This window comes from Mirounga angustirostris, unplaced genomic scaffold (assembly GCF_029215605.1).
Source record: "Mirounga angustirostris isolate CCGP_5_RB_7025 unplaced genomic scaffold, mMirAng1.0.hap1 SCAF_5, whole genome shotgun sequence".
NCBI classification, from domain to species: domain Eukaryota; kingdom Metazoa; phylum Chordata; class Mammalia; order Carnivora; family Phocidae; genus Mirounga; species Mirounga angustirostris.
Genome location: NW_026991713.1, coordinates 112416199 through 112425970, shown reverse-complemented (window position 1 = coordinate 112425970; position 9772 = coordinate 112416199). Strand labels below are relative to the sequence as shown.

The following is a 9772-nucleotide window of genomic DNA, read 5'->3' as shown; positions in this document are numbered from 1 at the left end:
ATTGGATGAGGCCCACCCACATTATCAAGGGTAATCTCTCTTTAAACTGATTGTAAATACTAATCCTATTTACAAAATATCTTCACAGCAACATCTAGACTAGTTTTGACCAAACAACTTAGCACCATAGCCACGCTGACATAAAATTAACCACCATTATTATTTCCCCCAAATATATATGAGGAACCTGAGACTCTGGGAGGGTAAGTAACTTGCTCAAGGCCAAACCATGAGAATGAAGTAATATCAAACTTCAGCCTGTGTAACCTCAATGTTTATGCTCTTAATCTCAAACTCTGGCTGCCTTCTTTGATTAATTGCTAAATTAAACAGAGAAGAAAGCCTGAAGGAGTGGCACCAGAAGACAAAGCTTTTAAAATAGGGCGGCCAAAATGGAGTAACAAGGACTGAATTTACTCACCTGCCTGAAGTAACTGAAAACAAAGACATTATATATGAAACAAGAGTTTGAAAGACACCAAACATCAGGCAGTAAAGAGAGTGATCCTTGAGATGACCAGGTGAACCCTACAATCACCTAGCCCCACAGCAGAATTTCCAAACAGTGGGAAGAGAAGGGTAAGCCATGCAGATCCCAATGGTCTCCCTGAGTTGAGGAGACATAGAGGGAGTCTGGGGAAGCCAAGGTGGCTAGAGTTAGCAGGAGAGGAGAGAACTATATGGAGAAAGAACTCCAGAAATATGCAGAGGATAATAAGGATACAAGATCAGTAGACAAGAATCGGTTATTTCTATATACTACCAATGAACAATTAACTATTGAAGTTTTTTAAAATTCCTTTTACAATAGCATGAAAATGTAAAATATTTAAGGATAAATCTGGCAAAACACATATAAGATCTATACACTTAAAACTACAAAATGTTGCTGAGAGAAATGAGAGGCCAAAATAAATGGAGTGATTGACTGATTGAGTCATCATGGATCTGATGACTCAATATAGCTAATATTTCAAATTGCTCCTTAACCAAGAGAAAAAACGCATTTTCAATCAAAATCCATTTTGCAGAATTTTTTTTTTTTTGTAGAAAGTGACAAGCTGATTGTAAAATTCATGGGGAAATGTATAGGACCTAGGAAAACCAAAATAACTTTGAAAAATAAGAACAAAGATTCTACATTACCTTACTTTGATATTTATTTTAAAGCCTCAGTAATTAAGATATTGTAATAATGACATCAAGATAGATAAATAGATCAGTGGAACACAATGGAGTAATTAAGATAATATGATACTGGTGATAGACTATGATCAATAAAAAAAAAATAGAGTCCAGAATAGACTCACACCAATATAGTTAATTGATTTTTTATGCAGGTGTAAAGATAATTCAGGGAAGGAAGTCCAGTGTTTTCAATGCAGGAAATGGAACTGTCAGCTATCCTTATGGAAAAAAATTAAGTCTGTCCCACCTTTGTACTATGGACAAAAAAATAAGTCAAAATGGAGCTGAAATCTAAATATAAAACTAAAATTATGAAATTTCTAGAAGAAAACATAAGAGAAAATCTTTGTGGCCTCAGGCTAGGCAAAGACTTCTTACATTCAACACCAAAAGAATAATACACACCCATAAAAAAATTAATTGGACCACATCAAAATTAAGAACTGGTCTTTAACAGGCATTGTTAAGAAAATGAAAAGATAAGCCACAGAGTAGGAGAAAATGTTTATGAATTACAGAACTGATAAAGAGCTGGTATCCACAATATGTTAATAACTCCCAAAACTCAGTAATAAGGAAACAAACAATTTTAAGTGAGCAAAAGATTTGAACAAAGAAGATATACAGAGAGCAAATAAACACATTAAAAAATACACGACATCATTGTTCATTAGGGAAATGAACATCAAAACCACAATGAGATACTGTTGTACATCTGTCAGAATGTCTGAAGTTAAAAAGGCTGACCACATTAAGTGTTGTTCTGGACATCAAAGAACTTCAACTCTGACACACTGCTGGTGGGAATATGGAGTGGTATAATTACTCAGGAAATAGTTTGGCACTTTCTTAAATAGTTAAACATACACTCACCATATTATCCAGCCATTCCACTTCTAGATATTTACTCAGGTGAAATAAATGCCTACATCCATACAAAGACTTGCATACAAATATTTACAGCAGTCTTTGTATTAGTGAGAGACAGAGAGAGAGGAAGGAAGGAAGGAAGGAAGGAAGGAAGGAAGGAAGGAAGGAAGGAAGGAAGGAAAGGAAGAAAGAAGGAAGGGGAGAGAGAGAAAGAAAAAGAAAGAAAGAAAAAAAAAAACCCACTGAAAACAACCCAGGTGTTCATCATCAGGTGAACGGATAAACGCATGTGGCATGTCCATACAGTAGAATACTACTCAGTGACAAAAAAAGGAATAATGTATTGATACATGCTACCACATGGATAAAGCTCAAAATAAATATGATGGTGGAAGAAGCCAAACAAAAACAGCACACGCTGTATGATTTGATTTACATAAAACTCTAGAAAATGCAAACTGATAGTGGCAGAAAGCAGATCAGTGGTTCCTGGAGATGAGTGAGAGGAAGGGGTATAAGGAGTGATTATAAAGGGGGGCGCCTGGGTGGCTCAGTTGGTTAAGCGACCGCCTTCGGCTCAGGTCATGGTCCTGGAGTCCCAGGATCGAGTCCCGCATCGGGCTCCCTGCTCAGCAGGGAGTCTCCTTCTCCCTCTCCCACTCCCCCCTCTTGTGCTCTTTCTCTCTCTCACTCTCTCTCTCAAATAAATAAATAAAATCTTCAAAAAAAAAAAAAAGGAGTGATTATAAAGGGACTGAAGGGAAAGTTTTGGGGATGGCGGACATGTTGATCACTTTGTGGTGATGGCTTCATGGGTGTGCACATATTTCAAAATTTATCCAGTTGAACGCTTTAAACATATTGAGTCTATTGTTTATTCATTATACCCCAATAGGGTTGTTAAACAACAGGGCAGGTCTTGCTGAGGCAGTGCAGTGGTGCACCCTGGGATTAGAGGAGGCAAGACCTGAGACAGCAAGACCACTCAGGAAGACGCTGAGAAATCCAAACATTCTTATAGAACCAGCCCTACAGGCACCAATTTTATATAAATAACTCTAATACATACTTAAGAATTCAGGGCTTTAAGGGGTTAGCTCATTTGTAGGAAAATAATAATGAATAATAAACAAGGCCTCTACTAGTACATTGGGAAGTTTTGTGCTACTTACAAAAAAGGACTCCTTGGCTCATGGGGCCCTATCACCCATCAGCCGGGCGCCTTTGTGCAGTGTACAGTCTGCACAACCAACCACAGCAGTCCTGACCCTCTAGACGACACAATATGATAGAAAGAGTACTGACCACAAAAATCTTGGCTCTGCCATTAGCCCCATGACCTTTGGTGAGTCCCCTTAAATTCTTTACACCTTAGTTTCTTTCTCTTATTACTTTCCTGTGGGGTTGCCCTGTGGTGGAGATAGGACTATGATGAGGCTTTACAAACAAACATGGTGCCATCAACATGTTTTGACCCATAGGTGAGAAAGAAAAAGCTGGTTCTGGGGTTCAGGTATTACATTCCTTCCTTGGAGGAAAGCTAATAATAACAACACCCCAGGAATTGTTATTAATCTTTATTAAGATGCATGTTATGTTACTGAACAGCTGTCTTGGATCAAAGTGGGAGAGATGTGCTACCTTCTGAAGCCTTTTTCCTTTCAACTCCCACTTGCAGTTCCCACTACCACCCCCTTAAGTACCCAAGACCTGCTGGAAATTTCCTCCCAGTGACATTCACTTCACCAAAGTCCCAGGTTAACCCATCCCTTGCTTCTATCCTTCCATCCTTTCAGTGTGTAGACCATAGTTGGGAGGAATGAGGATTACTTAATGGAGTCACACTCAGGTGGGTCTCTATGACTAGGGCTAACTCCCTTCACTTTTCAAAAGACACTTTCATTTTAAAAGAGATGCTTTTTTACTCCAAAGGATGACTCTCTAATGGTGGAATCTGGTACCAAGTAGCTAGCTCTTCAGGCACAGGATTGAAGGGTGTCTCTCAAAACAAATCTCTAAATTCAGTGTCTCCAAATTTTTCCATGATAAGCCATGTACACCAGCTTTTCAATAGGACTTTCCAAGTTTATCTTTTATATATAAAAGATATATATAAGCCCTTCCTCTCCTTAATAGTTAAACATACTATATATATGTTTATATATATATATAGTATATATATATTTAATATATATATACTATATATATATATAAACTCTAGACTATGCTATGGAAGTTCATATATATAAACATTTATATATAAATATGTATGTAAACTCTAGAGTGCACACTGCACAGGAAGGGAAGAATGGAATCAGATATGGGCTTTGTCTTTTCTAATGTGGCAAGCCGATACACTGATCTAAAGCTGCTGCCGCCCTTGGTAAATCGTCTCAGAGGCTGTTAATGCCTGAAGTTCAAGTTAATAATTCCAGTGATTTAGCTCAATGTACTTGTTAATGACCTAGAGGATGAAGAGAATGGCAGTGTGGAAAAATTTGCCGCTGACATAGAGTGTTTAGGTTGCTAACAGCTAAGGAGAGTTGTGAGGAACCCAAGATGGATCTAATAACTTGGATGACTGAACAAACACGAGGACTGAGAACAGTTTACAGGAAAGGGCAAAAGGTAATAGAGACTGAAAAAAATGTAAGTTCTATGTAACTTAAGCAGCACACACTGATGGACTTAGAATTTCTGTTTGCTCAAAGGAAAAAGACATGCCATGGGAATTCATAAAATATTTCAGTAAAATAATCTAATCTGTAATAGTCCCCCCACCAAAAGCCGTAAGAGTCTAAGTGTGTATTCAGAAAACAGAGGAGTAAACACAGGAAAATATGTGGAGGAAGCTGGGTGCCTCCCTAACACGTTTTCTTCTGCTGACTTTGATCTGATGTTTTCCCCTATTTACCTCCAACTCCACTCCATTCAGAGAAGGTGACTTTTCCCCAGCCCCAGACAATGCGTTAAGATCTGTTGAAACTAGTAGTCCTCAAAGTGTGATCCCCAGATGACCAACAGGAGAACAATGTGACAACTTAGAAATATGGTTCATTAAGCTCCATCCCCAATATATTAAATCAGAAAATCTATTGGTGGAAAACAGCAATCTGTATTTTAACAAGGCCCCCAGGAGATTCTGATTCATGCTGAAGTTTGAGTACCATCGGACTAAATCAATTTTGATAATTCCATTCGCCTTTGCCAATGATTATATTAAGCATAAGAATTGACTCCCTAACGCCTAGTGAGATACAAGTAAAGTCTGCTGGGGATTCTAAGGAAGGTCTTTCTGTCTTCAAAGAAGATATTGCAGCATTTAGCCACACTTGTGTGAGAATGTGATGCCTGGAGCTGCAGCAGCCATCTTGTAGCTACGAGGGGGGCACACCTGAGGACTGTGGAGCAAATTTGTGCCACCAAATTAACCAACCTTAGCACCACTCTACCTTTAGGATGTCTGGCTATGTGAGGAAGTAAACTCCACTTTCAGTCACCTATACCATTCTTTGCATCTGAAAGTACCCCCCAAAAGCACATCCCTTCCTTCTCCATTGTGGTACACAGGAAGCAAACCTCAATAGGCAAATGTTCAGAAACAGTGATACAAAAAAAGAAGAACACATATCTTCTTATCCCTCTCACCTGAACATGTGAGAGCTCTATTTCCTAATCTTAAAGCAAATGTAGTTTTGAGCCTCACTGCTCTTATATACTGTGTTAGAATAACAAATATGTACTTTTCTCACAGTTATTTGTAAAGCGCATTTAGTAACAGAGCTATGTACGAACATAAAAAAAAAAAAAAAAAAAACCACCCTCCTTCTGGGGTCAGCGCACAATCTGCCCCGCCCAGCTCAGGGCTGTGTGTGACTAAAGGACACGTTGGGAAGAAAGTTCAAGGGTGTGGTAGTTCCTGGGCTCCACCTTGGAAAGCTAAAGTTACACCCAATGCACTTTCATTTTCCCTAAAAACCCAGAATGAGCTGACCATTTAAGAATCTAAACTCTTAATAGTGCCCTTCATTATGGATTAAGAGATCACATAGTAGAAGCAAAGCTCATCTCTATTATCACTTTCATAAGAAATAAAATGCCAAGACAGATGAATGGCTGGAGGTCTGCACAGAGAGCCAGAAAGAAGTATTTCTTGCTGACTGTGTCTTGATATCCCTGCAACATGCATTGCTTGGGCCCGCCAACAGAGTGACAAGAAAGAGGGCACAGAGGAGGATGATTAGCCAGATAAATGCCTCCTTTTCTTGCACCGTCTCAGCTTAACTTTAGACAAACTTTTTATAATCAAACCCCTCCAATGACTAACAGCAGGAGCAGATGGGTTTGTCATCATGCCCTTTAGGTCAGGAAACCTAGGCTTTACAGGACTGACAGCAGGAATCATTCCAAAATCAACTGTCCTCCACTGAGAATTCCCTGTAAGCTGTCAAAGAAGGCTGGCTCCACTGAATTCAGCCCTCAGAGTGCAAAAGGGGAGAGAAGATCTCTCAGAGACAAAAAGCAGACCTCGCAGGATTTTAGGGCTTAAGACCAATACCTTCCACTGCGCTCAGAGCCATTAAAGACGCCAGCAGCATCTGGAGCCCAGATGTTCCAAGTGGGTCTCCCTCTGAGAAGTGGCTGTCCCAGTCTGCCCTGGAGCTCAGAACAGGTCAAGAGGGAAGGTACCCATGCATCCAGCTGGGAGGGTGGAAGGGCTTGCAGCTGGGTACAGGCAAGAAGCCATGCTTTTTTATCCAGGCTGGAGCCTTGAGTTCAAGGTTGCTGTGTTTCCATTTCCTCCCGTTGGAAGAGGAGTCTACCCCTGTCTTACGGTGGAGTGAAGATAAAATAGTAGAACTGATCTGATCACGTGGCTTACAAAGTTCCTGGGACACACACAGTCTTACGCACTCATCAAACCCAGGCCTGTTTGTAGCGAGGCGGGGCCATCTGAGTTCTGGCCAATGGAGTGTAGGCGGAAGTGACGTGTCACGTCCAGACCTGGCCCATAAAAGTCCGCGTCAGCCGCACGCCAGTTTCTCTCCCTTATTGACTGGTCAGGGGCACGGGGTCCAGCAGACAGCTCCAAAGCCCTAGGAGATGGCGCAGCCAAGAGGTGGAAGGGCCACCTGCCGAGCAGGAACGGCCACATCAGATCTTGCCTCAATGGAATATATAAATCCTATTGGACCAAGCCACTCTGGAGTTGGTCGCGGTGCTAAGCATTACTTGCCCTACCTAATACAGGTCTTGAATAAATCCTGGATAAAACAACTGAGAGGTAACAGAGCCCGGGGTGGGGAGAGGGGGCAGGGATGGCAGATACATTTGGAGAGATGACTCACAATGCTCAGTAATACATCTTCCGTTCACTTAATGATCCTCCCTGATCAATGCTTTTATGCTCTGGATGGAACCTGCGGGAGGTTGCCTGGTTGTGTGTCACCTCCAGCTGGCTGTCAGTGTCTATACGGGATAGCCAAGGAGGCCGCTTAAACAGACCTTAGGGATTTCAGGGTCTGAAAGAAATTAGCCCAGGCCAATTGCCACCAGTACGTTTTTCTTTTTTTAGAAGGCCATCGTGGTAACACAACCCACACCCCTCCGTGAAACCTGCGCGGTCGCTGCCACCGAATTTATCCACAGCTGATTGTCGTCAAGTGTAGGGAGGGTTGGTGAGTGTATGCCGGGGTCACATCAATTTTTCATTGGCTTAGTAATTAACCTTCAAGATTTTTTATATAAATGTGTTTAATGTGAGGCGAATGCTACAAAATTCTTATTCCAGATTGCAATCATTTTAGATAAATATTTTCATGTCAAAATATTCTGCCAGATATCTTTTATGCATGAATAATCTGATCTGAACAAATTCATTTCAGATGCTCACATATTACCTTGCCTTTTCGGTTTTTTTTTTTTTATTGTGGCAAAATACACATAACCTAAATTTACCATAACTTTTTGAATGTTCAATTCAGTGGCATTAATAGCATTCACAGTGTTGTGCGACCATCACTATTATTTCCAAAACTCTTTCGTCCTCTCAAATGGATGATTTAAGTAATTAATTCCCCATGAAGCACTAATTCCCCACTCCCCTTTTCCCCAACCCCTGGTCACCTCTAGTCTGTCTTCTGTCTCTATAAATTTGCCAATTCTAAATATTCCATGTAAGTGGAATCATAAAATATCTGTCCTCCTATGTCTGGCTTATTTCACTGAGCATAATGTTTTCAGAGTCTATCCACGTTGTGGCGTGGGCCAGAACTTCACCTCTTTCTGTGGCTGCGTAGTACTCCATGGTACACATACACCGCATTGTGTTTATCCATTCATCTGCTGAAGGACATTACGTTACTTCCACCATTGGGCTATTGCGAATAATACTGCGATGTACAAGTATCTGTTTGAGTTTCTGCTTTCAGTTCCTTTGGGTCTATAAACTGAGGGATGGGATGGCTGGCTCATACAGTAATTCAATGTTTAGCTTTTTGAGAAACTGCCAAACTGTTTTCCATAGCGAACCTGCAAGATTTTTAAAATCCAAGTTTAAGAAAAAAATGTCAAAGAAGGCGCGTGTTATGCCCTGGAAATGCCCGAGTGGTTAGAGTGCCAGGTAGATCTGGAGACCTTGTTAGCACAGGGTACGCCTCCTAGTCCCTAACCCTTTCTCCTGAGCAGTCTCGCTAAAGCGCTCACACTGGAATCCTAGATCCACAGGTGAACTGACCGTGAAGCTGAGAAAGCTCAGGAAGCTTCAGAGCAGCTCACTTCCACCAACTCCTTCCAAGGCTCTGGGAAGGGCCCTTACAATGCGGTAATTTTTCTTAAATTTGCAAAATAAGATATTTTAACTTAAAAGTAAGGTATTTTAACTTAAAATCAGTTAAGACCTCTCCCCACTACAACTGGCATTCTACATACCTCCCCTGGTGTTGGGTGGCATTGGAAGGCCCATGGGCATTTTGGGGATCTGGCTCAGGGGAAGTTGAGTTGGGGTTACATTTAATAAGGGCTGGGAGGGTTATATTTATGTTGAATGTGGTTTCTTTTGAACACAGCTAAGTTACTACTGGTCATCCCAGTATGGAAGTACTTCTGGGAATACTCCTACCACCCACTGTGGAAACTCAGCAACGTGATGACCCGAAAGATGTGTGAAAGGGTCTCATGCTACGTAGCAGAAGAAAAAAGGTTTGACATGTACAGAGCCATAAACTAGTCTGTGGTAAATTTTTTCAAACATCAAACGTGTAAAATGACAAGTGGAGATTTTGCTTTTCATCAATGCTGAACCAAAATGGAAGGCCTCTTCTGGTAGGATTTATACTGGATAATGCAGCATATACAATTATGAGTGCACCATATATTTTGTTTCTTTTTAATGAAAATTTCACAAAATAGAAATGGTGAAAATTCCTGTAGTTACTGGGCAACTCTAAATCATGGTACTCTCAGCAGGGAGGGAATATGTTTTTAAAATTCATATATGAAAGAGACTTGAAAGAGGTCTTTCGAAGTTTGATGACAATCGAAAAAAGGGAATTGTATTAGCAGTAATGGTTGAGAAGATGAATGAAATCTTCTAACCTATCAATTATGAAAACCACATTTGGATCAGTTATGCTGGAAGAAATAACTGAATTCTCTTTCTCTTCTTTCTGTAGAAAATATTATAGAATTATTGTTTTATAAAGAGGTGTTTGAA

General features: G+C 40.5%; 1 long non-coding RNA gene across 1 annotated transcript; it reads left to right on the top strand.

Moving 5' to 3' along the window:
• The first annotated feature begins 7042 nt into the window (after nt 1-7042).
• LOC135364345 (uncharacterized) lies at nt 7043-9772 on the top strand. Its single transcript, XR_010411221.1, has 3 exons — nt 7043-7342; nt 7634-8881; nt 9126-9772. It is a non-coding gene; the product is annotated as an uncharacterized LOC135364345 (long non-coding RNA).